The 25,270-nt window shown below is 42.1% G+C and overlaps 1 protein-coding gene across 3 annotated transcripts in view; it reads left to right on the plus strand.

Annotated features, from left to right (window-relative positions):
• LOC132398286 (probable G-protein coupled receptor 174) overlaps positions 1 to 25,270 on the plus strand; it is a 169,309-nt gene that overhangs the window by 100,330 nt on the left and 43,709 nt on the right. The window contains exon 1 of one of the 3 annotated variants that reach the window (XM_059977480.1): positions 4,344 to 4,603. The exons of the other annotated variants lie outside the window; for them this stretch is intronic. The gene's annotated coding sequence lies outside the window, so the exon portion shown is untranslated. Of the gene's footprint in view, positions 1 to 4,343; positions 4,604 to 25,270 lie in introns of those variants that run through there. 3 annotated transcript variants of the gene reach the window in all.

Genomic DNA, 25,270 nt, shown 5'->3' on the forward strand with positions numbered 1-25,270 from the left:
AGAACGGCTTTTGCGTAAACTCCCTCTATCCGTAGACCCACACTGGCATGGGGTCCTACCAGCCCATCCGGAATAGAGGCCGGATCTCTTGAAATGTGTTCCTCCAGAGACTCCAGTCCGTTCCCTCACTGAGCCTCTCCTAAGTTTCCCGACACCTCTCCCTTCTTAGTCGCAGGGGGGCTTGTCCTCCGTGGGACTCCTTGTCTCTCACAATCCCACCTAAAGTGTCCCTCCTCTCCACAGCTATAGCACACCCTCGGCCTTCCACGGTCCCGCCTGAAATGCCCCTCTTTCCCACAGTTAAAGCACACGTTGCCTGCCGCCCCTCCTCTCCCAGGACGGCTCCCGCTCCCAATCCACTGCACTGATCGCCCCTGAGAGTAGGTACCTCCCCTGTCCCTCCCCTCCAAAGGGGGTTCCCTACTCCCCAGGGGGTTGATATTCCTCCACCCAGCCACCACTTCCTGTATTGCCGAGGATCGCTCCCGTAGGCCCGCGCCCCTTTTCCGCCCCAACGCTCTCTCTTCCTCTCGCACCTCTCTAATCAGTTGCCCGAACGATGGAGGGAGACCTTTCCTATAAGCCTGCCGGATAGTCCAACCCACCTTGTCTTCCTCCAGAGAGCCACTGAATAGCTGACTCATCCTCACGCTAGCCACGTCAGTCGCCATCACTACCCCCCGGCACCGCAGCCCCGAGAGCATCCCCTCCATCCTAAATATGTACTAGGAGAGCTTTTCCCCTCTCCATTGTTCCAGGCATTGGAACTCTGCTAAAAGCAGCCAGGGTTCCCCTGACAACCCAAAGGCTCCCTCCAAAACTTCTAGGCAGTCCTCCACTGAGGCCCCAGGCTTCTCAGCTTTCAACTCCCGGACGGTTTCGGCTGCTAAACCCCTCAAACTTCCCACCAATCGCTGCCTCTTCTCCTCCTCCAAGCCTGGCCACTCCTCTAACATCAAAGACGTATGCTCGATCCAGGTCTCATAGTCCACCTCCCCATCTGGAGTAGGCTTGGCTCCGGAGAACACCACCAGCTTCAGCCGTGGCCTCTTGGCCACCCCCACCAGGGAGTTAAGTGCGGCTGCCAGCTCCGAGGCTTCCACCCTACCTGGGGAGCGGGGCTTAGTCACGACTCCCTCCTCCCACCTCCCTTTACTAGTGCCAGGCACCTCTCTGGGGTCCACCTCTAGCTCTAGCTCCTCCTCCGATGTCTCCTCAGCGTCATCCTTGTAGAAGGAGTGGAGCCCCCACAGCCCCTCCTCCCCTGGTACACTGACCGTCACCGGCAGTTCCACCGTCCTGACTTCAGCACTCGTATGAACCAACACCCAGCTGGACTCTACCTCTTTACCACACCGTCTAGCTACCAATTCTACCTGCCCAATACCCTTCACCGAACTTAACCCCCGCACTATAGCGTCTCCCGAAACTCGAAAATCCACTCCGCTCACTACGCATGCGTACTGCACCAGTACACCTTCAAATTCGCACCAACAAAAAATCTTATCTCTGTCCATTCCTCTCTGCTGCCTGCGCGATTCCACAGCCCCTGACAATCCAATCCGGGACGAGCACCCCACAAATGTAACACTTACCCACAGGTTGGTATATGTCTAGGGGAAAAAGGGGATCCAGCAACTCACCAACCCACCTCCCGTACACGCAGGTGCTGTGAGAATCGAGTTTATGCCTCGCGCTCGCCAACAGTATCAAATCCACAACAAATACCGTTATGAAATACACTTTAAAGAGTTTACTAAAATTAAAAGAGTAGTAGGCAATACAATATATATATAAGGAAAAAAACAAAAGGTGCCAACTTATCAAAGTTCAGTCTGTTTAGTGCACTCGTTGGAGCTCAATCAACGAACCAATCGACCCATCCGACCGCCACGCCGTCGCACCTGGGACCACCCCGGTGGACCCCAGAGAGGTGCCTGGCACTAGTAAAGGGAGGTGGGAGGAGGGAGTCGTGACTAAGCCCCGCTCCCCAGGTAGGGTGGAAGCCTTGGAGCTGGCAGCCGCACTTAACTCCCTGGTGGGGGTGGCCGAGAGGCCACGGCTGAAGCTGGGGGTGTTCTCCGGAGCCAAGCCTACTCCAGATGGGGAGGTGGACTATGAGACCTGGATCGAGCATACGTCTTTGATGTTAGAGGAGTGGCCAGGCTTGGAGGAGGAGAAGAGGCAGCGATTGGTGGGAAGTCCAGCACACGTCCACCTTCCTCGGCGTCTTCCTCGGCCTCTCCCTCACACCAAAAAAGCCCGCGAAAACCCCTCCCCCAAGTTCCCAGCATCACAAGACACAATAACATTCCCCATTGATTAACAAATGAATACAATTACCATATCAGCCATTCTAAAGCGAAACAACGGCGAGAGAAACACTTATCTGACAAAGAAGCATTCCTGCTTGTAACAAACCAAAGAAGCCATTTTGAGTAACATACACAAGACATTGTACACCTAGCTCACTGTGTTACACTCTCTCATGTCCTGTCATTCACAATCCAAGTCCTATACTGTTTTCACTTTACAACATGCATCACCTCACAGTTACCTGTATTGAAATATTAAAAAGGTCATTAAGAAGGTAAAGATGGAATATGAAAGGAAGCTAGCATGATACCAAAGGTTTCTTAAGATACATAAAGAATAAAAGGGAGGCAAATGTGGATATTGGACCACATGTAAATGATGCTGAGGAGGTAGTAATGAAGGACAAGGAAATAGCAAATGAACTGAATAAGTATTTTTCATCAGTCTTCACTGTGGAAGACACTAGCAGTATGATGGAAGTTCCAGGTGAAAGGAGTCATGAAGTGTGTGAAGTTATCAGAATTAGATCTTGGGAAACTAAGAGGTCTGAAGGGAGATAAGTCACCTGGCCCAGATGGTGTACACCCCAGGGTTCTGAAAGAGGTGGCTGACGAGATTGTGGAGGCATCAGTAATGAACCTTCAAGAATCACTAGATCTTGGAATGGTTCCAGAAGATTGAAAAATTGTAAATGTCACTCCATTCTTCAAGAAGGGAGAGAAGGAGAAGAAGGGAAACTATAGGCCAGTTAGTCTGACCTCAGAGGTTGGGAAGGTGTTTGAGTCAATTATTAAGGATGAGATCTCAGGGTACTTAAAGGCACAAAATAGGCCGTAGTCAGTATAGTTTCCTTAAGGAAAATCTTGCCTGATAAATCTGTTGGAATTCTTTGAGGAAATAACAGAGGAGAATTGGTTGTTGTTGTGTACTGGATTTTCAGAAGGCCTTTGACAAGGTGCCACACATGAGGCTGCTTAACAATTACAAACCCATGATATTACAGGAAAGATTGGTAGGAGCTAAAGAGTAGGAATGAAGGGAGCCATTTCTGGTTGGCCGATGGTGCTAGTAGTATTCCACAAGGGTCTGTGATAGGATCAATTCTTTTTATGTTCAAAGGAGGTTCACAAAAATGATTCCAAGGTTGAATGGCTTATCATATGAAGAGCATTTGAATGCTCTGGGTTTGGAATTCAGAAGAATGAGGGGTTACCTCATTGAAATCTATTGAATGGTTTAAGTCCATGATAGAGTAGATGTGGAGAGGATATTTTCTATGGTGGGAGAGTTTAAGACTAGACACAGCCTCAGAATAGAGGAGTGTCTTTTAAGAATGGAAATGAGGAGGAATTTCTTTAGCCAGAGAGTGATAAACCTATGGAATTCATTGTCACATGCAGCTGTGGAGACTGTCTTTAAATACATTTAAGACAGAGGTCGATAGATTCTTGGTCCTCTTGAAGGGATATGGGGAGAAGACCAGAGATTGGGGCTGAGAAGAAATTGGATCAGCAATGATGGAATGGTGGAGCTGTTTGAATGGCCGAATGGCCTAATTCTGCTCCTACATCTTATGGTCTCAAAGTAAACTGTCGTGGGTCATCACAGACACAATGAACAGCAATGGTGTTGGTGCTTTGTGACTTTGACTGGGTCCTGGACTGGGTTTAGGCACAGGCTCAGGTTCAGGACTAGGTCTCAGTCTGGAACCAGGACTGGTTTGGGACCGGGTCTGGGTCTGGGCTGGGCCTGAGTCTGAGACTGGATTCCAGTCTGGTTAATGCCGCCTGCCCCAGAAAATTTCATACTGGGGAGTTGAAACTGGAGCCAAGCTGGCACAGCATCTTGGCGATGGCTCTGAATATGTTCTGGTGCAGAGACAGGGTTCTGACATTTCACTGTGATCTGTGAAACCCCCGACACCTCCAAACTACGCCCTGCCGAAACCGCCCGCTCCTCGATTTGCAAAGTAGGAAATGAAACACTCACAGCCTGCATACTTCATTTACATAAAACCACAGGAAGCACCGGCCAAGGGGAAAGAAGGAAATGTAAAATGTACATGCTTCACACACACTGCTCTCCGAACAGAAACACAAAGATCCGTAATTACTATCACAACAGTACCAGTCTCTGTCGGCAGACCCACAGAGGGGAACTATCCCTGCGTGTTTGCAAAACAGCCGAAGATCGGGCGCAAACGCGCAGGCTTCATCACTTGAGATTCTGGACAATCGGGGACAAGACTCACCCACGGACGGAACTCGGCAGTACCAAGATCTCTCGGGTAATGTGCTCGATGCTAACTCTAATCTCGAGAACTGAATCATTTCCATTGTTTTAACCCTTATTGGTCAGCATGTTAACTCAGGAGTATGAGGGCCGCTGTAAAATCTTTCAGCTTCTCTTCAGAAATAGTACCACGTTCATAACTGAAAGCTTTGGAAAAAAATCTGTAAGGAATTGTTTGGTAATCATTTTGAGTTTGTTAAGTGGAGACGAGGAGAACAGGCTTATGCATCACGGATTGATCTAAGTATGGATTAATATGAAATATCCGATCTATTATAATGATTCTGATGATTAATAGTTTACAGTAGGAAGTGAGGGAAATTAGTATACTAATAATCAAAGATGACCAATATTCAAATAAAACTGAGTTTCAACACTTTAATTAACTTAACTTTTATAGTCTGGTTATGCCACAAGAACAGAAGTGGTAACCTTCTCAAAATCTGCTGCCCAAGATTGTGTGTGTGTGTGTGTGTGTGTGTGTGTGTGTGTGTGTGTGTGTGTGTGTGTGTGTGTGTGTGTGTGTGTGTGTGTGTGTGTGTGTGTGTGTGTGTGTGTGTGTGTGTGTGTGTGTGCATGCGCCATGTCTTTTGTCCAGTAAGAGGCTTGACTGGGATGAAATGTACTTTACAAGGTAACACTGTGCATGGTCAACACTCACAAATAAACCAAAGTTAGAAATGCAGAGGCTTGCTGTAACTAGCACAGTGTCAGAGGCCTTTTAATTTCTTTTAAGCTTACCCCCTGTCGTCTTAAAGCTATGTCCACTAGTATTTGTATTGCCACCCAGTGAAAAAGACTGTGATTGTCTATCCTCTCATAATTCTACAAATGTCTGTCAGGTTTCTGCTCAGCCTCTGGCTTGAGGCCTTCCGTTGGTCTGGATTGACTATGGATGTCCATGTGATACACAAGCCAGGGTAGTACGACATGGAGAGCAAGCTTTTACCACCTCTGACACACAAATGAAAACAATCCAAGGTGGTCCAATCTCTCCTTTTCTCCCACATCCCAAAGGCATGTGGGTTGGTAGATTACCTGGCTACTGTAATTTGCCCCAAGGTGAACGGTAGAATTTGGATGAGTTGATAGGATTGTATGGAGAATAAAAAATGGTGTTATCATAGCCAAGAGAAAATCTGCAGATGCTGAAAATCCAAGCAATACACACACGATGCTGGAGGAACTCAGCAGGCCAGGCAGCATCTATGAAAAAGAGTAAACAGTGAATGTATTGGGTAGAGACCTTTCCCTTCAGCAGGATTCACTCTGTGTGTGTGTCCTGCTGAAGGACTATAGGCCAAAGCATCAACTATATTCTTTTCCATAGATGCTGCCTGGACTGCTGAGCTCCTCCAGCATTTTGTGTGTGCTAATATAGTATTGGTGTTAATTCCTCTATGATATGTTTGGGCATAGCTTCCTGGAAAAATTATGAAATTCAAAACTCTGCAGAGAATCTTTAGAGATCTGAGTTAAATACAAAATTCTAGTCACACTCAGCAGATCAGGCAACATCTGCAAAAGAAGAACTGAGTTCATCTTTCAGGTGAAAGCCCTTACCAGTACTGGGAAATTTCTCACTTTCCTAGTTGTGATGAGAGTTTCAACTCAAAGCTTTGGTTCTATTTTCACATCTGAATGAGTAATGTTTTTATGAAGACACTGTGCGGAATGGGCCCTTCCAGCACAGCCCAGCGATCCCAATTTAATCATAGCCTAATCACGGGACTCTGGTGGTGGGGTGGAGATATGTCTCTACTAAAGGAGGTCTAAGACACTCCTTTCCTCCACTAGCCTGCAGGTCACATTTGGGCAAGATGTAGCACCTGCTTAGCCCCTGATCAGGGTCATGTGAAGCCATGAGAGCAGCTGATGGATGGTCGTATGAGCAGCTGGTGCATATCACAAACCCCGGTATGCGACCACTGATGCCAGACAGACAATCTCTGAAGAGTATTGATAATGGCTGGGGTCACCTGTCTTGTAAAGACACTGCCCAGTAAAAGGCAATGGTAAACCACTAATGTAGAAAAATTTGCAAATAGAAATCACGGTCAAAGACCAATGGCAAGGTGCCTTCTTCTCACTCATGTTCAAATCTACACAGCACTGTTATGGAGCAGAAGACAATGGCTACTTGCCATTAAATGGGTCTTGGAGGAATGGAGACATTGTCTGATAGGAAACTTGCTGATCTGGACTGACCACCAAAACCTCATTTCCACACAACAGTCCTACCAACTCAACCCTCATCAGGTTTGTTGGGCCCTCTTCTTCAAGCAGTTCAACTTCACCATCTCCTACCAGCCTGGGTTCCAAGAACACTAAAGTGGGTGTCCTATCATGACAGTTCGACCCAGCGGAAACAGAGATTTACCTTCAGCCCATCATCCCATTTTCTCAGATCCTCACACCGATTGACTGAGATCTTGAGAACCAAATCTGCCAGGCCCTATTACACGAGCCTGCTCTGGCCAGCACTCCTGACAACCAGATGTAAGTGTCGGCTGCTGTGCGATCTGTGGCTCTTCTGTGGGCCCGTCTCACCTCTCTCCGGCAATGGATTTACTGTGACATTGGTTCTGCTGGCCCACTATGATCACAAATGTTGCTGTCTGCCCTCAAAATGCCCAGCCAAATTCCTCCATCAAGCAGTCCTCTAGGCTTCTACAGCACCTAACAGACTCTCAGCACCCCGGGCCCATATTGTCATGGATTTCATCACAGGTTTGCCACCTTTTGGTGGGGCAATGTGATAATGACAGTGGTAGATCAGTTCTCCAAACATCCATCAGCGGCTGAGACAGCAAGCCTGGTTCTCTAATGGCTTCTCATGGGACATTGTGCTCTGGGCCGAGCTGTCCCACAATCTACACACCTTCTACACAGGCATGTCACCCCTGAGGAGGAACTAACAGTCCAGTCCAGTCTGGTTTACCGCTGCTGGAATGCTTGGAAGATGACGTGGAGGTCCATTATACCTGCCAGTTGAACCTACTGCAGCCTGGCCAACCACCAGAATTCTCCAGCCTGGGGACCCGTGTTTGGCTGTTTACCCAAGATCTGGCCCTGCCTCTTCCGCAAGTTCATAGGTCCATTGAAGATTACCCATTGCACCAATCCAGTCAGTTTCATCTCCATCTGCTGCCATCCCTCAGGATCGTATCTGCCTTCCACATGACATGCCTCAAGCCCATTTTCCTTAGACCACTCAATCCAGCTGAATCTGTACCTCCAGAACCTAGGATGGTGTAAGGAGGTCCTGTGTACGTGGTTAAGTGGTTGATGGACTCACGTCATGGTTGATGGGTGTGCAGTACCTGGTAGACTGGGAAGGGTGTGGCTCAGAGGAGAAGCTATTGGTGCTGTTCAGTTTCAGCTTGGTTCCATCACTTATTGAGGAGATCCACTAGACGCACCTGGGTTGGCCTGAGCCAGTGGGTGCTGGCCATAGGAGGAGACTCCTGTCAGGCCTGCACAGGCAGGCAGCTCCTAGTCTCTACCTAACTAAAAAGAGTCACCTGCCACTTGTTTCCAACTCATTAGCTGTTGCCTATGTAAACCCAGCTCTCATACACATTTGTTGTTCACCCTTCAAATCAGCCAGCCTTAACCAATTACTCCCTACCTTCAGTTGTCTGTGGTGTTTAGTATCTGTACTCTCTCATTTTATGGTCCCTTGTGGCTTGTTATTTTCACAGTCTATTATTAAAGTTATCATTCAGAGTTCATTCATCAATGTTGTTCTACATTTGGGTGAAGCCTCTTCTACATTTCCTGACAAGTTTATATGCTGTATAGTTCTACCTACCCCTAGAGCTTTCATTGGACATACTCTGAGCTATCTGCTAACACATACTGCTGCTTGTGAAAGAAGTTCAAGATTTACCACCATTTCAAATTCATTTGCCCTCCCCATCTCATAAGCCTCATTTGCTTTTTACAATGCTTTCAGATATTTGAAACTCACACACTCATCAAACTATATTGTAGATGAAGGATTATTATCATACCTACCAAATATTCTTTTAAATGCACTGTTCACTATTGTTGTTTTAACAGAATAAGTAATATATGGAGCAGTAATTACTAAAAATAATAAAAATATGCTTATATAAAAAGCCTGAATGGAATTGAGTGGGTGTATAGAATATTTGGATTGAATGGAACATCCATGGAAAAGAAAAGAAAATTGGTGGTCATCAATCTAATAAATTCTACTTAAGATATTTGTTTCTGTACAATATTTTGAAACAAAGTTATGGTAGATTCCAGCAGCTGACCCACAACAGAAATGCCTTCTCTTTCCTCAGGAATGGTTTTAAAGTATTAGTGTAGATTCAACCAATGACACCAGCTGTCTTGTTGCAACTGTCTTGTAATGAAATATATTTTAGCTATAAAGACAGTAGAAAGTGACATTTAGATGTAACTGAGTGAACTTCTGAACCACAAAAAAATGTATTCGCATTAACTTTAGAACCCAAGAGCAACGGTGAATAGAGTCGAAAATGCAAATTGCGGTTGAAACGGTTGTAGTAGTAACGTGTAAAATTAGATTCTTTGTTCACTTAGGCATGTTGTCAGTAAAGGACAGAAACACAAGAGTGTGCCCTTCATTGTCCAACCAAAGAATGGAAGGAAAGTTCCCATGAATGACCTGCAGCTGCTTTTATTATTGGCTAATTGCTGAATGATCTTCAAAAGAAAATAGAGTGGAAATATTATAATGGTGGGGAAACCACTTTAAATGTGTTTGATCAAACTGCGTTGGACAATGGGTACTTGAAGGATGGTGTGATCATGATTGGATAAAGGACCATTTTCTGTGCTCTATGACCCCATGACCTTGCCAATAAATTTAGAACATGGAGCATAGAACATTTCAGTAAGGCTTTTTGGCCCATAATTCTGTGCTGGCTTTTAACCTACTCTGCAATCAATCTAACCCTTCCCTCCCATAAAGCTGATAACAACTGATAGGTGATGAAGCATTTGCAAACTAATTGGCAAGCTTGGCAAACACCACAACATCAAAGCCTCCATTTTTCTATCATCCATGTGCAGATCTACGAGTTTCTTAAATGCCCCAAGTGTATCTACTTCTATCACCACCCCTAGCACCCACCATTCTATGTGTACAGAAATAACCTGTCACATCCCCCTGATAGTTTCGTCCTATCACTTTATAATTATGTCTCTGGCTATCCACTTGACCTATGCCTCTTATCATCTTGTACACCTCTATCAAGTCACCACTCATCCTCCTTTGTTCCAAAGAGAAAAACCATAGCTCACTCAACCTATCTTCATAAGGTGTGTCTCTAGTACTGACAGTGTTTTGGTAAATCTTGCTATGCCCTTTCTAAAGCTTCCACATCCTTTCTATACTGAGGTGACCAGAACTGAACACAATATGTTTGGTCTAACTAGGGCTGTACAGTCTAAGAGGTGCACCATTACCTCACAGGAACCAGAATGCCAGAACAGTTAGTGCAGAGTTTGTGGAGGCAGATGTTGGTAAGACCCCAGACAAAGTTAGGAATCAAAAGGTTGTGACTAGTGTCCTGAGCTGCATATATTTCAATGCAAGAAGCAGGAAAGGTGGATGATAGAGCTGAAGATGAGGTAGCTGGTTTACAAACAGGCAATGTGTAGTGAGGAGAGGCTGTTGATAGGGCAAAATTGCAGTCAACAAGATGAGCTGCAATGTGAAAGGTGGACCAAATAGAAAAGGGTGAACACAGGACTGGAGGCATTATATTTGAATGCGCACAGTATATAGAATAAGGTACTGTAGATGAACTTGTAGCACAGTTACAGATTGGCATGTATGATGTTGTGGGCATCACTGAATCATGGCTCTGGACATTGCTCTGTTGGTAAAAGAAATTAAATCAAATCATTAGAAAGAGGTGACAAAGGTGTTGAATCATTGTGGATAGACCTAAGGAACTGCAGGGGTAAAAATCTCAAGGTAGTTGTATACAGACTTCCAAACAGTAGTAAGGATGTGGTCTCCCAATTACAATGGGAAATATAAAATGCATGCCAAACTTCAGTATCTAGATAGATTGGAAAAACTAGGTTGGTGCTGGATCTCCAGAGAGGAAATTTCTAGAATGCCGACAAGATGGCTTTTTTAGAGCAGCTTGTGGTTGAGCCTACTAGGGGATCAGCTATTCTGCATTAGTTGTTAAATGAAGAACCAGAACTGATTACAGAGCTTAAGGGATAGTGATCATAATGTGATAGAATTCACCCTGCAATTTGAGACGGAGAAGCTAAAGTCAGATGTATCAGTATTAAAATAGAGTACCGGGAATTACAGAGGCATGAGAGAGGAGTTGGCCAGAATTGATTGGAAATGAACACCAACAGGGCAGAGCAGCAATGGTTCAAATTTCTGTAAGCAATTCTGAAGGCACAGGATATGTATGTCCCAAAGAGGAAGAAGTATTCTAAAGGAAAGATGACATAACCGTGACATACAAGAGGTCAAAGCCAACATAAAAGCTGAAGAGAGGGCATATAATGGAGCAAAAGTTAGTGGGAAGTTAGAGGATTGGGAAGCTTTGAAAAACCAACAGACGGCAACTAAGAAAGTAATTGAGAAGGTAAAGATGGAATACAAAAGTAAGCTAGACGAAGAGGATACCAAAAGCTTCTTCAGATACATGAAGTGTAAAAAAGAGATGAGAGTGGATATCAGACTGCTAAAAAAAAATCTGATGAGGTAATAATGGGGGATAAGGAAATGGCAAATGAACTGATAAAGTAGTTTGCATCAGTATTCACTGTGGAAGACACTAGCCGTATGCTGGAAGTTCCAGACATCAGGGGTCATGAAGTGTGTAAAGTTACCATAAATAGAGAGAAGGATCTTGGGAAGATAAAAGGCCTGACATTGGATATTCTAAATCACCTGGACCAGATGGTGTACACCCCAGTGTTCTCAAAGAGGTGGCTGAAGAGATTGTGGAGGCATTAGTAATGATTTTTCAAGAATCACTTGATTCTGGAATGGTTACAAAAGACTGAAAAACTGCAAATGTCATTTCACGCTTCAAGAAGAGAGAGATGCAGAAGAAAGGAAACTATAGGCCAATTAGTCTGACCTCGGTGGTTGGGAAGATGTTGCAGATGATTAGTAGGGACGAGGTTTAATGGAGCCACATGATAAAATCGGCCCTAGTCAGCATGTTTTCCTCAAGGGAAAACCTTGCCTGACAAATCTGTTGGAATTCGTTGAAGAAATAAAAAGCAGGATAGACAAAGGAGAATCGGTTGATGTTGTGTACTTGGATTTTTAGAAGGCCATAACCATGTGCCACACATGAGACTGCTTAGTAAGCTATGAGCCCATGGTATTACAGGAAAGTTTCCAGCATGGATAAAGCAGTAGCTGATTGACAGAAGGCAATGTGTGGGAATAAAGGGAGCCTTTGCTGGTTGGCTGCAGGTGACTAGTGGTGTTCCATAAAGGTCTGTTTGGGACCGATCTTTTTACATTGTATGTCAGTGATTTAGATGAAGGAGTTGATGGCCTTATTGCAAGGTTTGTAGAAGATGTAAAGATTAGTGGAGGGGGCAGGTAGTTTTGAGGAAGTAGACTGGCTACAGAGGAATTAGACAGATTGCGTGAATAAGCAAAGAAGTGGCAGATAGAGTACAGTGTCGAGAAGTGTATGGTCATGCACTTTGGTAGAAGAAAAGAAAGGGTTGGCTATTTTCTAAATGGAGAGAACAAACAAGAGACTGAGGCATAAATGGACTTGTGTCTTGTGCAGAACTCCCTAAAGATTAGTTTGCAGGTTGAGTCTGTGGTGAGGAAGGCAAATGGAATGTTAGCATTCATTTCAAGAGGACTTGAATATAAAAGCAAGGATGGAATGTTGAAACTTTATAAAGCACTGTTGAGGCCTCACATGGAGTATTGTGAGCAGTTTTGGACTCCTTATCTTAGAAAGGAAGTACTGAAATGGAAGAGGGTTCAAAGAAACTTCCTGAAAAATATTCCAGGATTGAATGGCTTGTCATATGAAGAGCATTTAATGGTCCTGCGCCTGTATTCACTAGAAATCAGAAAAATGAGTGATGTCCTCATTGAAACCTATCGAATGGTGAAAGAGCTCCACAGATAGAGTGGATGTGGAGAGGATGTTTCCTACGGTGGGAGAGTCTAAGACCAGTGGATCCCGCTTCAGAATAGAGGGATGTCCTATTAGAATGGAGATGAGGAGGAATTTCTTTCGTCAGAGAATGGTGAATCTGTGGAACTCATTGCCACAGGCAGCTGTGGAGGCCAAGTCTTTATGTATATTTAAGGCAGAGGTTGATAGATTCTTGAGTGGTCAGGGCATGAAGGGATATGGGGGAAATGTAGGAGATTCAGGCTAGGAGGAAAATTTTTCAGCCATGATGAAATGCCGGAACAGGCGTGGTAGTCCAAATGGCCTAATTCCATGGTCTAATGGTCTCTTGATCTCAAATTCCTTGTCTAATGAAAACCAGCACACCATAACCCTTCTTCAGCACCCTGTCAACTTATGCAGCAAATTTGAGGATTCTATGGATGTGGACCCCAACATTCTTATGTTCATCCACCCTACCAAGAATCCTGCCATTAACCCTGTTTAAATTCAACTGTCGAAAGTGAATCACCTCATACGCCTTCAAATTGAACTTCATTTGCCACCTCTTAGCCCAGTTCTGCATCCTGAGCAGGGATCCCCTGTGGAACATCACTCATTGCCGACCTCCAAGCAGAATATTTTCTATCCATTACCACCGTCTGCCTTCTTTGGGCAAGCCAATTCTTTATCCACACTGATAGGGTCCCCTGGATTCCATGCTTCCTGACTTTATGAATGGTCCTACTATTGGCAACTTTATCAAATGCCATATACACCATATCCACTGTTTTACCTTCATCAAAATGCTTTGCTCCATCTTCAAAGAATTCAATCAGCCTGTTGAAGGATAACCTGCTTCTTACAAATCTATGCTGACCAGCTTTAATCTGATTCTACTTCTCCAAATGCTCACAAATCCTGTCTCTAAGAATCTTCTCTAGTAATTCTCCCACCAATGAAGTAAGTCTGTAATTCCCTGGGTTATCCCAACTCCATTTTTCAAACAAAAGAATAATATTTGCTATCTTCCAATCATCTGGTGCTACTCCTGAGACCAGTGAGGATGCAAAAATCATTGTCAAAGGTACAGCAATTGCTTCCCATAGTAACCTGGAGTATATCTTATTTAGCCCTCCCTGAAGAGTATCATTTCACATTTTTCATTTTTCATTTAAGTTGCAAAAGACCAGTTTGTCTTTATTTACAGTTTTGCACAAACTTGGCATGTTCCCAGAATGACTGAAATGCCAATGAAATGCATATGGACAATAAACAATTTGTCCAAATCAAGCTTATACAAATCCTGTTCAAAATAGAAAATGTCAGAAAAACCTAGCAAATTTGCACAACATGATAATGATTGGATCAATTGTTTTAATAATTTTGAATCAGAGATAAAATTTTGACTGGGATATTAGTGTAACTGCTGCTTTGCTCTGAAATAGTTCTACACAATTTGCTATACCATCTTAGAAATCATATCTGATTGCAGAGTATTGCACAGTTTGTATGTGAGATATTTGCATATGTAAAAGTAGCACAACTGACTTAATTCTGGAAATATGGTTAAGAAGTGAGAAGCAGAGATCTTAAGCAAATCAAGTTTTGCTTGGCTTCTATCACACTTCACAATGCTTCAGCTTTTTAACATGTCAGGCATGTTGTGCATTTAATATTTCAATAAGATTTGAGTTATCTTACATATGTATGCGTTTGATAAAGCATTCTTGTTTGTTTAAATAATTTATCATATATGTATAAATACATGAATTGCATATGACATCATACTACCATGTGATATGTGCACACCTCACTTAAAGTAAACACAAAGATAGAACCACATTTCAGACTCTCATATCTTCCTTTGAATTAGTTTAATGTTTTCAAGTTACAAAGCATAACATTGGCAACATGGTATTTTTCTTAAATGAATCTGAGACAGCTGTTGAAGCACAGTGAGATATTCGAACTAAAAAAAAAAACACAGCAAGGAACGGCAAGTAAAAATGCAGCCCAGCACATGCAGGAACTGTAGAGTAAAAAAAAACAGTGTGGCTCATGTTCTTTGGAAGGGAACACATAATCGACTTTTTTATAAAATCAGAAAACCAAAGAATTCATGTGGCTATAAAGAATGATTATGGGATGATATTAATCGTTACAAAAAGAGCAGGAATTGCTGGCTACATCAGAAAAATCGATGCATTTGATTACACAACGGATAACTGGATTTTATGTACAAAGCAAATTGAACAATATTTTGAAGCAAATGAAATAGCCAATGAGAAACAAGTACCAATTTTGCTAAGTGCTTTGAGTTTAAGGGCATAGAGTTTTGTTTGAATTTAGATTTCTCCACTCAAACCAACAGAAATGAGATTTGCTGATGTCAAAGTAATGCAGGAACATTTAGAACTGAAGCCAATATTGACTACAGAATGTTTTAGGTTTCATAAGCAGAATCTAAAAGAAGGGAAGTCTATTGCAGTGTATGTGGCTGAATTGAAGAGATTGAGCATTATCAGTTTAATGATGGGCTTAATGATGCACTGAGAGATTATTTGGTTTGTAGAATCTTACGAGAAAGCATTCAGAAGAAATTCCTAACTGAAGCACAACTCACTTTAAAAGAGCAGTCAAAATTGTTGTATCAATGGAAACCACAGGCAGAGATGCAATTAAGCCATAGTCAGAAAAGAAAGTGTAACGTTTAAACAGAAACCAGCTTGGCTAAGCAAACCCTGTTACCATTCTGGCAGGGGCTCACATACACCAGATCAATGCAGAAAGTGCAACAAAGTTGGGCAGGCACAAATGAATTGCTTAAGGAAGAGAAAAAGTTAAAAAGTCAAGTTGCAGTTTCAAAAAGAACACCAATCTACATGCTGGTTGATAAAAAAAAATCTGACAATGATGAGAGTATCACACAAATATGTAGCCTTGAGACTTGCATTTTGAAAACTAGCAATAGACAAGCAATATGACTTACAGTGGAAGTGAATGGCAAATTAATTAAAATGGAATTGGACACCGGTTCTGCTTTTTCAAAATTGAGTTTGAATGATGTTTCAAAGATACTGAACTGAAGCCTGCAGATATCCAACTAAGAACTTATACTGGAGAAAAGATAACTCCTGTGGGAATGATATTCATAATGGTGAAGTACAATCAACAAGCCACCTTGAGCTTGTATATAGTAAAAACAGGAGGACCCACATTGTGGGGATGTGATTGGCTGAGACAACTACAAACTGCTTGGAGATCTTGCCACCATATTTTATGCCACATCCCACCCCCAATAGATAAACTGAAAGTGAATTAAGAATGGTACTGAATGATGACACAACTGTCTCCATGAACCGTTGCCCAACAGAAGACTACCAGGTGTTGGTGCCAACCTGTTGCTTGTGTTTGGAAAACATATTGGACGAAGGAAAGACCATGCTGCCCAGCAGCAGTATGAAAGTGACAAAAGCATTGGTCTGTCTACAACAGCTTTCGTAGGCAACATATCTGAGAAAGCTTCTGATATGTTAATTAGGCAGTTACTTGCAAAATACAGTGTGGTTTTAAGCTGGAAGAGATTTCAAGGAGCTTTAGGAAAGTTGCAAACATTTGGTTTTTGTGAGTACAAAGAACCAGAGTCAACTCTGCATGCATGGCCTTCAAATGGGGGACAAAAAGCTGCTTGCAAAAAGTCGCATTCTTGTTCATTTAAATAATTCTTTATGGAATATTTATAAATGCATATATCATCATACTAGCACGTGATATAAGTGCGCCTTGCTTACAGTAAGCATGAAGTTAGACCTGCATTTCAGACTCTGTGTCTTCCTTTGAATTAATTTAATGTTTTGAAATTACAAAATATAACAAGGCGGTATTTGGGGAGAGAGAATAGTGCTAATGCGTCTGTATGATGATGAAGTGGCAGCTTAAGTATGGCATGACAATTCTTCAAAGACCAAAATAAACATGGTAGCATGGGAATGTGGTTCTTGTAATGCTTTTCCAGTTGCAGTCTCCTGGGTTCAATTCCACCACTCTCTTAAAAAGTTTTTACATTCTGCCTGTCAGTGAATGTGTCGACACTGGGTGCTATAATTTCCTCCCACATTCCAAAGAAGTATGGGTTAGCAGGTTAATTGGTCACATGAATGTAATTTGGCTGAAAGGGCCTGTTACTGTGCTGTATCTCTAAATTAAATTACTTTCAGTGTCCACTTTATTAGGTACAGGAGGTACCCAGTAGAGTGGCCACAGAATGTAAAATTGTCTGGGGCTACAGGGGAGTGTAGATTAGATATAAAGCTCTGAGGAGCATTGGCAGGTGGAATTAAATCTAGCTAGTGTGAGGTGATGTAACTTGTTATGTTAAATATGGTTAGGACATGTGCAATAAATGGTGGGGCACAGGGGAATGTCGATGACCAAGGAGGTGATGGCCAAAAATCCTGGAAAGCATTGACAGAGGTTGATAGGGTGATAAAGAAGGGATATGGCATATTTGCCTTCATAGGAAGATGCACAGAAGTTAAGAGGAGGAATGATATAATGTAACAATGCTTAGGCCACATTGGCATATTGTAGGCAGGATGTGGTTGCAGAAAAGATTCATCAGGATGTTGATTAAATTGGAGAACCTTAGTTATGAGGAGAGATTGGATAATCTGGACTTCTTTCCCCTGGAATGAAGGCAGCTCAGTGACACAAGTAAGTAAGATTATCATTGGTAACATAGATTATGTCCAATCTAAAGAAAAATTCCAAAAGCTGACAACAATTTACTAGAACGAAGAATCAAAATTGTGAAGCTGAGAAAGTATTCATTCCCCTATCTAACTAATAAGATAACTTTTTTCAGGTGCAATATATGTATGACCTTACAAACTCATCCAAGATGTTGATGTAGAAAATTGGAAGATCACCTGTTTTCAGTGAATTCATAAGAATAAGTATTCTTCCTTCTGTAAGGTCTAACAGTATGGTAGATTGTTAACCTCAAAGGCACCTCAAAGGCATTAAACACACCTTGAAACTCAGTGCAGTCTATCATGACAAAGTGGAAAAAATATGAAACCACAGCCACACTGCCAAGGTCTGGCTGCCCCAGTAAACTTAGTCACAGAGAACAATGGCACTTATAAGAGAAGCTACTGTGATGCCAACAATCACTCTGACTGAGCTGCAGAAGTCAATGGCTGTAAGTGGAGATGAAGTTCATGGCTCCATAATCTCTAAAGCCTTGTACAATAAGGATATTTGTGGAAAAGTGGCAAGGCAGATGCACTGACAAAAAAAGCGTGTTCTTTCCCATAAAAACTTAACAAAGCATCACTTAGATACTGTAAGGGTGCAAAAAAAGCTCTTGTGGTCATTTGAGACAAAATTGGAGCTTCTTGGGCTCACACTAAGCAGTACATATGGCATAAATCTAAAACTATGTATCAGCTAGGTAACACCATCCCTACTATAGAGTATAGTGGAGGTAGCATCATGCTCTTCATCAGCATGGTCTGGAAATCTGGTGGGGATTGATGGGAAGATGAATGCTGCTAAATACAGAGAGATCCTGGATAAAGACCTGCTAGCCTCTGCCAGAAAGCTTAAACTGAGGAGGAAGTTTGTCTTTCAGCAGGACAATGACAATGACACAGCAGGCACACTGCTATGGCAAGTATGAAGTGACTTCAGATAAAGAAAATTGAAGTCCTTGAGTGGCCCACTCAGAGTCCTGACTTTAACCCAAACAAACATCTCCAGCAACTTCTCAAGATTGCTGTCCACCACCACTCCTCAACTAACCTGGCAGAATTTTGCAAGAAGGAACGGGCAAATTTTGCTATGTCACCTTGTGTAAAAATAGAAGGGATTTATTCAAAAAGACTAATGGCTGTAAGAGCTCTGAGAGACAGTTCAACTGTGTAAAGGGGGAATGAATATTTTTGAGCTGCTGACATTTCAGTTTTTGAACTTTTAGTTTTTCATGCTTTACAAATTTCTCTGTTTTGGGGGCTCCACTGTGAAAACAAAGGAGCATGTGATTCACTAAAAATATTCAGTTAAATTGATCAAAATCCCTGTTTGTAATACTCATTTATGTAAACAAAGTGTTGAAGGCCAAATACTTTAACAAGGTATTATAGTCTAAATCTCATGGTAGGGATATCAGAAACAAGAGGTCATAGTTTTAATGGATGAGGAAGGAAGTTTAAAGGGATTGGATTGGGTGTTTTTGCAAGGAGAGTAATATGTGGAACGTGCTGCCAGGAGATGTGGTCAGATCAGGTATAATTGCACTTAAACAAGTAATGAATAGTAGGATATAGTCCTCATGCTAATACATAAAGCAAAAAGTTCATCTTGATATGAGTGGGTACTGAAAGGCCTGTTTCAAAAACTCTGACAGCCCAATTAATTAGAAGAAAGAATTTCATTATTAAAATTCCAATTTCTCACATACTTTAGATATACCATGGCCAAAACAAGGATTTTCCTGCATTTTCATCAAAGAAAAATTAAGAACATTTTGAAAGGATGTTTACTTCTAAATTAAGGAAACATACTTACAATTTACAATGCATTGTACAGCCATTATGGTACAACCATAATAATTAGTAGTTCATGAAGTAAAACTATCCGCTATCCACTAGTCTGTTTTCATACAGGACTGCAACATTGATGTACTGTGGAGAATGTGCATAGCGAATGCAATATAATGAAACAACAGTTTGTTTCTCTCTCTCTGCCCATCACTCTGCCTGTTCTCCATCTCCCTCTGGTGCCTCCCCCTTTCTTTCTCCCAAGGCCTCCCGTCCCATGAACCTTTCTCTTCTCCAGCTCTGTATCACTTTTGCCAATCACCTTTCTTCATCCCACCCCCTCCGGTCTACTCCTATCATTTTGTATTTCCCCCCTCCCCCCACTACTTTCAAATCTCTTACTATCTTTCCTTTCAGTTAGTCCTGACGAAGGGTCTCGGCTCGAAACATCGACAGCACTTCTCCTTATAGATGCTGCCTGGCCTGCTGTGTTCCACCAGCATTTTGTGTCTGTAGTTTGTTTCAGACATTTTGTATTGAACAGACTAAGAGAAATGTTGGAAGAATATTCTTGCATTGTGAAAAATATAATGGATCTGTTTTCAAGATAATGTGTGAAATGTAAAGAATGTCTTTTCAAAACAAGTGTTTTGTATGCAGCAGCATAAACGTATATTTGAACCGTTGCAACATAATTGGATTACAATATAGATGCTGACCTTTCATAATACAAGTCTAGGTAGTCGTCAATTAATGCTGTAATATATGCAGTTTTATCAACACATCGATGCACACAGACCCCATTCTTTCTATTTAATTTCAGGATCTGGGCATCCCTGGCAAAACTAGCCTTGTAATATGGAACAGTAACAGGCCCTATAGTCTATCATGTCTGTCCCGACCATGGTGTGTATCTGCCTGCAATGGTCTATATACCTCTGTTCTCTGCCTGGAGATGTACCTATCTAAATACTTCTTTAATATTGCTATTACAACTGTATCTACCACCTCCCCTAACAGTGTGTTCCAGGCACCTACCACTCTTGGTTTAAGAAAAAAGATAACAGTTTAAAACATTACATAGACTCCACTATTATAAAGAAAAGTTGCACAGCTCCTACCCTGATGTTTTACCAGTTTGTAATAGGTGTAAATCTCTGAACTGTAACCTGTCACATTCATTCTGGTCATGTTGTAAGCTTTATGCATACTGGAGAAGTATTTTTCACTGTTTCTCTGAGGCTTTTGGGAAGCAGTGGGAACCAGACCAGCTCATAACCATCCTTGGAGCAACAAGCTCCTCATCTTCAGCCAATATGTATGAAAAAATGGCTGTATTATTTGGAATGGTGACTGCTAAGAAGTTAATCCTGCAAATGTGGAAAATGGACTCTGTGCCTATGTACGATCTATGGCTGAGAGAACTGGCAAATACTTTACATTTGGAGAGACTGAGACTATGTAATGAGGACAGAGAGGACATCTTTGAAAGGATATGGGGCCCCGTATTGGACTTCCCTATGGGGTGAGGACTGAAGTTTTTTGGTGCGGTGTGCCTCTGCTGTGTATTTTTACTTTTTGCCTTTATATTTTTTTCTCTTTTGCTGCACAATATTTAATTTGATTTTGCTATGGTTGTGGTTTTTGTGGATGTGCTGTATATTTTTGTTCATTAGTTTTTTTTTGTTAGATTTTTCCAAGTCTGTTCACATAAAACAATAAAATATACAATAAAAAAAGATACATAAAACTCCTTTGAACACTCCCCCTTTTGCCTTAAATATATGCTATCCAATACTTGACACTTCTACCATCTACCCTACCTATACCTCTCATAATTTTATATACTTTCAGTGGGAGAACATTTTAGGAACAATAATCATAACTCTCTAACTGTTCAGATAGTCATAGATAAAGATAAAAGTATACCTCAAGGAAGGTGCTAAATTTGGGAAAGGTTAATTACAATAGTATTACGCAGGAGTTGGGGAGAGTGATTGAGAATAGCCATTATTGGTAGATCCATTTTCGATATTTGGGATTCATTTAAAAACCAGCTGATCAGAGCTCAGGAATGGCATGTTCCAGTATGGAGAAAAGACGAGGATGGCATGTTGCCAACTTAGTCAAAAAGAAAAAAAAGAAAACATATGTAAGGTTTAGGAAGCCAAAATTTCACAGGTTTTTAAGGAATATTAATGAAGCAGGAGAAATTTAAACAGGGAATCAGATGGGCTAAAAGCGCCCATGAAGTATCTTTGGCAAGTACAATTAGAGAATCCTAAGGCACTTTAAACATATTAAAATCGAAAAGGTGATTAGGGAGAGAATGGAACCACTCAAGGAGAAAAGAGGCAATTTATGCCTGAAGCCAGAAGAAGTGGGCAATATATTTTGAAAATATTATTCACCAAGGACAGGGACATGGAGGATACTGAGATCAGAGAGAGTTCTGCTGCATATTGATATCTAGAAAAAAACACATGTTGGATCTCTTGAAGAATAGTAAGGTGAATGGGTCACTGGAGCTTCATGGGATTTATTTTAGGTTATTGAGAGACGCCAGGCAGGAGATTGGTAAGGCTTTGACAGAGACCATTGTATTTTTTTAGCCACAAGTGAGGTCTCAGAGGACTGCAGAATAGCCAATTATTGTTCTTTTGTTCAAGAAGAGTCGATGAGATTGTGGTGGAGGCGGATACGATAGGGTATTGTAAGAGACTCCTGGATAGGTACATGGAGCTTAGAAAAATAGAAGGCTATGGGTAACCCTAGGTAATTTCTCAGGTAAGGACATGTTCGGCAGAGCTTTGTGCGCAGAAGGGCCTGTATTGTGCTGTTGGTTTTCCATGTTTCTAGTTTCTGTGAGACACACCAAGAAATTAAAGACTGGTGAGTCTGACATCATACAGTATAGAAATTATCGGAACAGATTTTTAGGGATAAGATTTATTCACATGGACATATTAGCGATATTCACTATGTTATTGTGCATGGGAGATTATTTTTACAAACTTGTGTCTTTGAGGTTATGAAGTTCATTGATGAATATATGGCAAATGGATATTATATACCTGCTATGCAATACTGTTCTTAGTTTATGTTTCTATTGAAACAAAAGACCAACTCCCCCTGGTGTGAAAGAGAAAAAGAAACAGAAACAAAACTTGTAAACCCAACCCCACCCCCTCCCTCACAGAAAAAAACTACAACAAAAGCAACAAATCGCCCAATCCCTCCCCTGCAGAGAAACAGCAATAATTAGCAACAAAATCCCCAACCACACCCCCCACACATAAAGAACAGAGCACACACCTGCCAATCGGCACAAGAAAGAAAACACCTAAGGATTGAAGGAGACCAGTATAAAGTAGAAACCAATAATCACTTGAATCTCAGATTATTGAAATTCGACAGTATCTCTGCAGAGATTTATTGCCTGTTTGGTGACAATGCAATAAATGTTTGTGCTCCTTTCTAGTGCTTGTACTGGGCCCATGACAGGTCATCCAATATGTTAATACTCTGGAATTTACTCGCCACTTCTTATCCTCCAATGTCATCTGGCATATGTTCATCCTCCTTTCCCTTCCTGAAGTCAACCATCAACTCTTCAGTTTTATTGATGTTGAGTGAATCACTCAATCAGGGATCCCATCATGACCTGTCATTCATCAAACAGAAGTGGTGCCAGGTGTGTATGGCAGGGAGCTTAGCTGGCAGTTTTATTGATGTTGAGTGAATCACTCAATCAGGGATCCCATCATGACCTGTCATTCATCAAACAAGGTGTGTATGGCAGGGAGCTTAGCCTGCAGCTTTCAGGTCACCTATGCTGATCATAGAAACATAAAAAACCTGCAGCACAATACAGGCCCTTTGGCCCACAAAGCTGTGCCAAACACATCCCTACCTTAGAACTACCTAGGCTTTACCCATAGCCCTCTGTTTTTCTAAGCTCCATGTAGCTATCCAGGAGTCTCTTAAAAGACCCTATCGTTTCCACCTCCATTACCGCCACCGGCAGCCCATTCCACGCACTCACCACTCTCTACATAAGAAACTTACCCCTGACATCTCCTCTGTACCTACTTCCCAGCACCTTAAAACTATGCCTTCTCGTGCTAGCCATTTCAGCCTTGGGAAAAAGCCTCCGACTATCCACACAATCAATGTCTCTCATTATCTTGTACACCTATATCAGGTCACCTCTCATCCTCCATCGCTCCATGGAGAAAAGGCTGAGTTCACTCAACCTATTCTCAAGGGGGAAATCCCCACTAACCAGATGATCCAGGTCACTAACCAGGTGATCAAGGGGAAGATCCTCATAGACCAAGGACTGCCAGTGAGGATCTCAAGTTTCAGTTGCAGAGGGACATATGGTGACCTAGGTCCTGAAGCCCATTGATCAGTTTGGTTGAGAACATCCTAGAAAGCTCTTCTGCTTCATCTTCTGTTTAATCATATCTTGTTAGACAGTAACTTTACTCAACAGACTGGCAGTGATCTATGTGAAAATTGTACCACTCAGATCCAATTTAAACCTTCTCCCTCTCACCTTTATTACCACTTGTTAAACTGCCCTTCACCATAGTTGAGAAGCTGAGAAACAGGCCTATCAGCCCACCAACTCTATCCTGACCATTATGCCTACCTACAGTCTAGTAATTCCATATCCCTCCATGCTCTGCTCATTCAAACACCTATCCAGTTGCTTCTTAGATGTTATTACTGTTGCTTGCTCCACCAACTTCTCTGGCAACTCATTCCAGATAGCATCTCATCTCTGTTCAAAGCATGTACTTGTCACATAAAATTCTATTGTATTTATTTTTTGCCATAAGAAAATAAATCTCGAGGTAGTATTTAGTAACACATGCGCACTTTGATAAAAAGTTTACTTTGAACTTTGAAATTCATAATGGCCATTTTCACTTATGTTCCTAAATCCTTCTGTTCCACTACACACTCTAGTGACCTATTGTGACCATGTAATATACTAATCTGTTCAGCAGCACTCCCTACAGTGCTATCATTTGCTGTGTAGATTCAGCCCCAGTTTAACTTCCCAAAATGCACTACCTTGCACACTTTCTGGATTGATCTATATCCTGTTGTAAACTTAGACAGCTTTCATACTGTCCACTGCACCACCAACGTTAAGGTCATCTGAAAAATTTCGCTACGTGGCAACCACATCCTCATCTAAATCTCAACCAAAGAAAGATTGGTGGAGGAGCAGGCTGTGTTAAGAAACAAGTAGGCTGCAGAAGGACCTACACAGATTAAGGAGAATGGGCAAGGCAGTGTCAAATGAAACACAATGTTGGAAAATGCATGGTCATGCACTTTGGCAGTAGAAATAACTGCAGATATTTTCTAAATGGAGAGAAAATCCAAAAATTTGATATACACAGGGACTTGGAGTCCTCATGCAGAACACCCTAAAAGTTAACTTGCAGGTAGAGGCAGTGGTGAGGAAGGCAAATACAATGTTAGAATTCATTTCATGAGGTCCAGAATATAAGAGCAGGGATGTGATGCTGAAGCTCTATAAGGCACTGGTGAGGCCTCACGTTGAGTATTGTGAACAGTTTGGGCTCCTCATCTCAGAAAAGACATACTGTCATTGGAGAGGGTCCAGAGGAGGTTCACAAGGATGACTCCAGGAGTGGAAGGGTTATCTTATGAGGAACGTTTGATGGCTCAGGGTCTATACTCACTGTAATTTAGAAGGATGGGTGGGGGGGATCTTACTGAAACCTTTTGAATGTTGAAAGGTCTAGGCAGAGGAGATGTGGAAAGAATGTTTCCCATGGTGGAGGAGTCTAAGACAAGAGGGTACAGCCTCAGGATAGAGGGGTGTCCATTTAAAGCAGAGGTGTGCAGAAATTTCTTTAGTCAGAGGGTGGTGAATTTGTGGATTTTGTTACTAAGTTTGTTTTTAGGTGTTTTTTAGGTAACACCTAATTTGTTTTT

The sequence above is a fragment of the Hypanus sabinus genome, chromosome 8 (assembly GCF_030144855.1).
Source record: "Hypanus sabinus isolate sHypSab1 chromosome 8, sHypSab1.hap1, whole genome shotgun sequence".
Taxonomy (NCBI): domain Eukaryota; kingdom Metazoa; phylum Chordata; class Chondrichthyes; order Myliobatiformes; family Dasyatidae; genus Hypanus; species Hypanus sabinus.